At 33.0% G+C, this 7776-nt stretch overlaps 1 non-coding gene across 1 annotated transcript; it reads left to right on the top strand.

The window, feature by feature from the left end:
- Positions 1 to 3940: 3940 nt before the first annotated feature.
- On the top strand, positions 3941 to 4047 carry LOC148760311 (small nucleolar RNA R71). Its single transcript, XR_016023261.1, has one exon. It is a non-coding gene; the product is annotated as a small nucleolar RNA R71 (small nucleolar RNA).
- Positions 4048 to 7776: the final 3729 nt, after the last annotated feature.

The raw sequence follows: 7776 nt of genomic DNA on the forward strand, positions 1-7776 counted from the left end.
TCACTTTTTGATGAAAGCCTGTTAGTTGTGAGTCTACTGAATTATGACCTCCCATTCTTGACTGATGGAAAGGATTGTTCTAGTGCTTTTCATAATTCCTTGTCCCAATCTCATTAGCTAAACGAAGTGTAAGAGGTAGATATTCTATTGCAAAAAAATTGTTCGAATGAAACTTATGGTGAGTACTTCAATTTATTTGAGCTTGATTTGAAATCTTGGCAAAGCAATTGTGATGATACATTACAACACTCAATTTTAGAGAGTCATAAATTGTATGATGTTTTTGTAGAAATTAGCGGTGATATAAAGAAGGCAAATGTTGTTAAAAGATCAAAAGATAGACCACGAGGTAAAAAAAGGAGTACAAAGAATAGGCCAGCACATATAAAGGGAGTAAAGTAGTTATGATTAGTAAATGGAAGAAAGATTTAATTGATGATTTAAATGAGGAGTTAGACCAGTGCGCCATATCGGGTACAAATAAAATGTAAGCTACAAAAAGTTGGGAAGTTGGGAAAGCCATGGGAATGTCATTTGTAAACTCGAAGGAAAATTTTATTAATACAGTGGTGGCATTGGAGAAAGAAGAAAGAGATAACCTAGTTTAGTTGGTTGGTTTGTAGTATTTGTGTAGGGAGAGCATTTGTTGAAATGATATTGTTTACTTGGAATGTCAGTGGGCTATGTAAAGGTGAAAAAAGACAAGCTGTTAGAAAAGTTATTAATAAAGCAAGCCTTGTGGTTGTGTTTTTGCAAAAGTCTAAACTAAAAAATAACAATTTGTGTTTTGTTGAGAATATTTGGAGTAGAGGGAAAGTTCAAGGTTGTAGTATTGATGTGGAGGGTTTGTTAGGTGGTCATCTTACTATGTGGCTAGATGATTTTTTTTTAAGGAGAAACGGTTAGTGAATAGTAATTTTATACCTCTAACAGGGAGAGTTTATGGTTTAAATAAACGATGTGGGTTCATCAATGTGTATGCTCCAAACTAAGCTAGCGAGCAAGTGAATTTGTGGATGTTGTTATTGAATGAAATTCAAAAAAGGGATATTATGTGGTGTGTGGGAAAGGATTTTAAAGCAGTGAAATCAATAGATGAACATATGAGGAAATCTGAGTTTTCATGATCAGATTCTTTGTTTGCAAATTTCATCCAAGATGTGGCTTTGGAGGAGTTACCATTATTGAGGGCAATTTATGTAGAGCAGTAAGAAAAAAGAGGCTACTTTCTCACTACTAAATAGAATTTTAATTGATAGTGAGTGGCTAAATTATTGTTCTGACATGATACAATTACGTTTACCATGTTCCCTTTCGAATCACAATCTTGTGGTGTTGGAGGTTGAGATTTCAATTGAGGACCAAAGCCATTTGAAGCTTTCAACTACTGGATGGATGAAGAAAGCTTTCACAAATTGATTGTAGAAAATTGGTCAAAGGCTATGGGAGAAACAAGTCATGGTCTTGCACTGTGGAAGGGATTGAAGAATCTTAAACCTATTACTTGTACATGGCAGAAAGAAATGTTTGGTGTTTTGTCTTGGAAGATTGAGTCACTAAAGAGGGATCTTCATAAATTGGAATTGGAATGGCAAGCTACTGAAGGAAGATAGGGGTTGAGGAATTCTATTGTGCAAGGAGTGAACTTTGGAGATTTTACAAAACAGAAGAATAGAAATGGAAGCACTAATCCATAAATAAATGGGTATGTGAAGGAGACAAAAATATAAAATACTTTCATGCTTTGGTAGCTGAAAGAAAATAGATTAATATTCTCATTAAAACGGAAGTGTATAAACATTTCCAAAAACTCTATGCTGATAGAAAAACATTGAAACTTGATTTATGTTATGGGATTATGAAAGTATCTGATAAGTCGATGGTTGAGTGTTTTCTTTCTCTGAAAACGAAATATAGGGAGTTATTAAAGATTCAGATGAGGATAAAGCTCTTGGTCCTGATGTTTTTAACTTTTCTTTTTCAAATCCTAGTGGAAAATTGTGAAAATGATGTAATGTCATGTGTGACTGGTTTTTACCAATTAGGGAAATTTAGGCATGGAATAAATGAAAGATTTATTACATTAATTCTTAAGGTGAGTAATCCAAATAGAGTGGGTGATTATAGACCTATTAGTTTGGTAAGAAGTATATACAAAATTATTTCCAAACTAATGGCTAATCATCTCAAGAAAGTCATTGGAGAAGTGATTAGTGGTTGTCAATTAGCATTTGTTCAAGGTAGGCAAATTCTAGATTACGCTCTCGTTGCTAATGAAATGGTAGATCTATTATAAAAAAAGAAAGATGGTGGTTTGATGCTTAACGTGGACTTTGAAAAGGCATATGATAATGTCAATTCGAATTTTTTAGATTTTACAATGCAAAAAGGGGATTTGGAGAGGAATGGAGGAGATGGACTATGGAATGTGTTTCTACGACATCTATTGTTGTCTTGGTTAACAAGTCTCCTACTAAAACAGTGAAGATGAAGAATAGCTTGAGGCAAGGTTATCCTTTATCACTTTCTTTGTTCAATATGATTGTTCAGATATTTAGTTATATGACGAACTCAAATACTAGAAGAGCGTTGTGTGACAGCATTGATATTGGAAAAGGTGATCTCTCTTTATCTCACCTACAATACACTAATGAAACTTTGCTATTTTGCAAGAGGAATCTTGAGAATCATTTAAATATTAAAAGAATATTAAGATGTTTTTAGATTGTTTCAGGATTGAAGAAAACTTCAATAAGAGTAGTTTATTTGGATTGGGAGTTGATCATGATACTCTTGAAAGATGGGCAGCTTGTATTAATTGCAAAGTTGGTTCTCTCCCTTCTACATATTTAGGACTTCCTTTGGGTGTTTCTCATAGTTCTTTGAAAATTTGGAGACTAGTGGCAGAGGTGTTTACTTTGATACTGTTTGTAATAAATAGTCTTCTTATTTATTATATGTTTTAATTTCAAATGCTTAGAGGTGTCCAAATTGAGTTGGAAAAAATTTAAAGGAGATTTCTATGTACTGGCAACAAGAAAAATTCAAGAGTTCATTATGTACGATGGGAGACTGTTTGTGAGTATAAAGAGAATGAAGGACTAGGGTTGGGTAATTTAGAGGTGAAAAATAGAGAATTTTGTTCAAAATGGTTATGAAGGCTTCTTTTTTACTCTTTTTCACTCCTCAAGGTGATTGCCATAACTTGCTTTTCACCTTCTCTTCTTAAATTCACCTTTGCATAGTTAGGCAGTGTTCCTTAAGGTCATTTGTTTAATAAATTGGCAAGTTGACCAACCTGAGTCTCAAGCTTTCTAAGTGAGGTTGTTTAACTCTGAATGAGAGCTGTTTGACTTTGTATGATGCTATCATTCTGTGTCGTGTACTGTCGTAGCAAATCTTCCTCAATTGGCTTCTTTTTTTAGATAGGTGCACTGGCTTGCTTTTGGAATCCCAAAAGTGCATTTGACCTTGAAGTTGAGGAAGACCTTTGATTATTAGCCCAAGAAAATTTTGGATTTTTCCTCTACCCTGGGTTGTACATGTTGGAGTAAAGGTTGTTTTATTGTTTATTCCCCATATATTTCACTGTTTCTGTTAAGCTTGGATATTGACGGCTTGCATGGTTATCTCTATAATATTCACAAGCTACAAAAGGAGTTTGGACAAAGTTAGTACCAAAAGATTGAAGAGTCTTAGTTAGAGTTGTTACTTATGCAGATAAGGTCTAGAAATCATTTACATTATGAATTCCAACTACTCTCCTATGTATTGCTTGCTTTGTTGGCCATTGGGAGTTGTTTGCAGCCATTTCCTCCAACAAATCTATGCTTTATCAATTGATTTAGCCATTAAAGCTCCTCCCACAACAGCATCAATGGTGGTTCGAACTTGCCTGCTTAAACCATTGTAGAAAGTTTGCACCTAAGGCCACTTTGGAAGACCATGATAAGGACAACGCCAAAGTAATTTTTTGTATCTTTCCCAAGCTGCATACAATGATTCAAAATCTTACTAAATGAATGATGTGATATCATTCCTCATTTTCGTTGTCTTAGCCGAAGGAAAGAACTTGGTAAGGAACTTTTGAGCAAGATCATCTCATGTTGTTATTAAGCTAGTAGGGAGCGCATTCAGCCATGCTTTAGCTTTTATCCCTCATTGAAAAAGGAAAAAGCCTCAAACGAATTGCATCATCTGTGACACCACTACGTATGAACGTGTCACAAATCTCTAAGAAGATTGAGATATGGCCATTTAGATCATCATTTAAAAAGCCTCTAAATTCAATTGAGGTTTGAATCATGGTGATGATAGTCGGTTTGATCTTGAAATTGTTTGCTTGAATAGTTGGCCTTCGAATGCTCAATGAATTCCTTGTACCAAAGGAACAACATAATCCCTTAAGTAACAATTTTTAGCTACTACGTGGTCTTGGATTTGATGCTCACATTGTTGATCAGCCATTGTATTTTTTAGAGAAGCTTCTTGTTGATTTTCTCATCGAAGTCTACGAAATGTTCTCTCAATCTTTTGATTACATGGGATGATCTACAAGTTGTTTGCTCTTCTCATACAACGACTGAACATGTCTTCAAAACAAAGAAATAAAACTTAAATTAAGACAAATCTGTAAAAATTTAATATTAACAAATAATAAAGAAAACAAAATCCCCAACAATTGCATCAAAAACTTGTTGTCGATTTTGCACATGCAAGTATACGTATCGATCAAGTAATATAGGCAGTAAGTCCAGATTATCATTCCCATAAGGATTTGTTTCTAAAGTTTCACTAAGTACTAAAATTGTATAACAAATTAATCCTATTTAAGCAATCCGAAAATTGACAACTAATCAAAAACAAAATTTAAAGGAAACACTAAATTAAACGATGTTGAAAAAAGTAGTATATTAAAGACCTAGGATCATGGGTTCATTCAGCACTTCATCTAATATCAGCTTTTCTTGTTATTTATCTTTCCTAGTTGATTCTACTAACCTAGAATCCAAAGCTATCGACAAGTCTCCATTGAGATGCTTGTACAAATACTTCACTTAATTAGTTCACTATATGTCTATAGGAATCAATTAAATTACATTCATTAAGCAAGTGTCCTAATTTGGTTATGTATGGCAAATGGTGTATGTTTACCCAAATCACGAATCAAATCACCTAAGTTATGCAAACATACATTATTCAAATCTTAATCCAACTTAAAATCTCTTTGTCGAGTTTCAATTAGATTCACAAATCAATTAATTGTTGATCAGGCAATTAAAGGCATTAAGAACATAGTTTAATAAGTAAAACAATGCCCATTTACAATAAAAAACAGAAAAACAAGTATTCAAACTATATATTGAAATCCATCATAATTCTAGCTAAGCAAATTAGTTCATAATATCTAAATAAAACACTATCGAAAGAAATTTAGCCTTGAATTCAAAACAAGAATAAGAATAACACAAAAAGAGAGAAATAAACTAACGTCAAAGCCTAGTTGATCACAAATCTCTCTCAGTTGCTCTTGAATTCTTGCTTGATTCTTATCTCCAATTCTCCAAAAAAATTACTATCGTCTCTCCTTTGAATACACTTAAAAAGCCTCTTAAATATGTGCAAGATGCCCTACTTTCTAATTTCCCATCAAAATTTTTAATTTTGGAAACCGGGGTGGCACTGTGGCCATGATTTCTGGGCATCGCGGCGTCGTGACAAGCTTTGGTAGTGCTGCGACACTACTTTTTTTGGTGCTGTGGCGGTCTACTCTCGGGCAATTATAGAGTGCACCTTTTCAGCTCAACGTTGCAACCACAATCCTCCAGTGCTGTGGTGGTAGTTCCTTCAACGCCGCAACCATGAGTAACTCAAAGTCACGGCCCCAGTCTCCATGCTGTATGGTGTGCAGAACTGTATCCATTTATCATTTTTAGACATGATTTTCACCTTGATTTGTTTCGAACTGGACAAAGTGATAAACACAAAAGTTGTGTCACATTCTCTTAGCTTTCCAATGGATTAAAAAATCACATCAATTGGATTTTTACAGCTTAAGTTATCTTTAAATTACTGCAACATATACAAGTGACACCTTCACCATACTTATGTTATTATAACTCAATTTCACCTCACTCATCACATATCCTACACAAAGCCATGAGAAAAAATGACATTAACTCTTTTAAAGTAAATTAAAACAAATTAAAGTAAAATTAAACTAAAACAACTTAATTTAACTATTCAACATGTAATCTAATCATTCCATGCTTCGAGATGAATGTATCCTGCAAAGCGGAAGGTCTCATACAAGTATGGGATTGTTTTTTTCTCAAACTCTTTCTCTTTCCCTTCGAACTAAGCCATCCTTTTCATTTTCTTTTAGGCCATTAGCTTTCTTCATTCTTTTTTGGTAGGCTTATATCTGAAACCAAAATTTTCCTCATTCTTGACTAAGATTAAAGGTCTCTTGGTTCCTTGAAGATTCTTTCCAAGCCCAAACCTAGTGCAACATGTTTTTCCCACTGTTTGCTTGATCTCCATGTTAGTTGCTTGACAAGCATGGAGTTGGTATTACTACTCCCTTTCTCACATAAGTAGCATTAACAAACTTAAAAGATTTGAAAAAGCACTCAAGGACTTCTTCTACCACCTCTACATAAGAAGTAGATGAGGATTGAATACCTAGTATGTCTTCCTCTATAGAGATGCTTACCAATTGGCGTTCAATTATGAATTTAACTTTCTTATGGAGGGAAGACGGTATAGCTCCTACCATATGTGAAACTCTAATTTTTATGTAAAGGGAAAACAATAATTTGACCTAATGGTATAATGGGCATTCCTTTACAGAGTATTTTATCCTTTAATGTACATGATTTCATTTCTTGATTATAGTCCTTTCCATGTTTTCTATCGTTCATGACCTTGCAAGGATAGTATAATGGCAAATAGAGTATTGATCCTACATAGAATTATTCTAAAACTTTTATCGAGTATTAAAATTTACACAATTTAATTTTATTCAAATGGTCAAAATGCAAATAATTATTTAAACTAAAATTAACAATAATAAAAATTCAAAGCAGGAATAAAATCTGATAAAAATCAAATTGAAATAAGCTTAGGATTATAATATCCCTCACATTTCATCAAAATCTTACCTCTTTTCCTTAACTTATTTCAATGGGTTTAATTACAACCTAAAGTTCTTAATTATTTATAAAAGTCTCCTGACTTATCCTATTAAAATATCTATTTTAACCAAATCATTATATTCGTATATAAATTGAAATTAAAATAGACTCATTAAGCTCAAGCTTTATTTTTGGTTACATCTGGCATATAGGTATATCCCTATCTTATACGCAAATCAATTAATATGATCATATGCTATTTCAATTTTAGCCTACACTAAACTCCTTCCCACGAGTTATGTTTAGGTTTCTAAATCAATTTAATTGATAGTTAAGCAATTAAAAGCATTAAGAATAAATTGGAATAAACAATCCAATTCCATTGAAAATAAACAAGAAAGAGATTAAAAATTCAGATTACATGTAAGTTCAGTTACAATCCTAGAAATAAATTTAGCTACTCATCATTGAATTGACAAATAAAAATGTGTGAAATTTAACCATTAAGAGTAACAAGAAAAATAAAAGCAAAAGAAGAGGACAAAACAATTATATGCAGCCTTGCTCTCCAAATTTCATCCTCCACTTATAGCTTCTTAAATCTCTTAGGGTTCTTCCCCTTTAACTTCTACTAAAACAT

Source organism: Theobroma cacao, chromosome 10 (assembly GCF_053813885.1).
Source record: "Theobroma cacao isolate CCN51 chromosome 10, ASM5381388v1, whole genome shotgun sequence".
Lineage (NCBI taxonomy): Eukaryota > Viridiplantae > Streptophyta > Magnoliopsida > Malvales > Malvaceae > Theobroma > Theobroma cacao.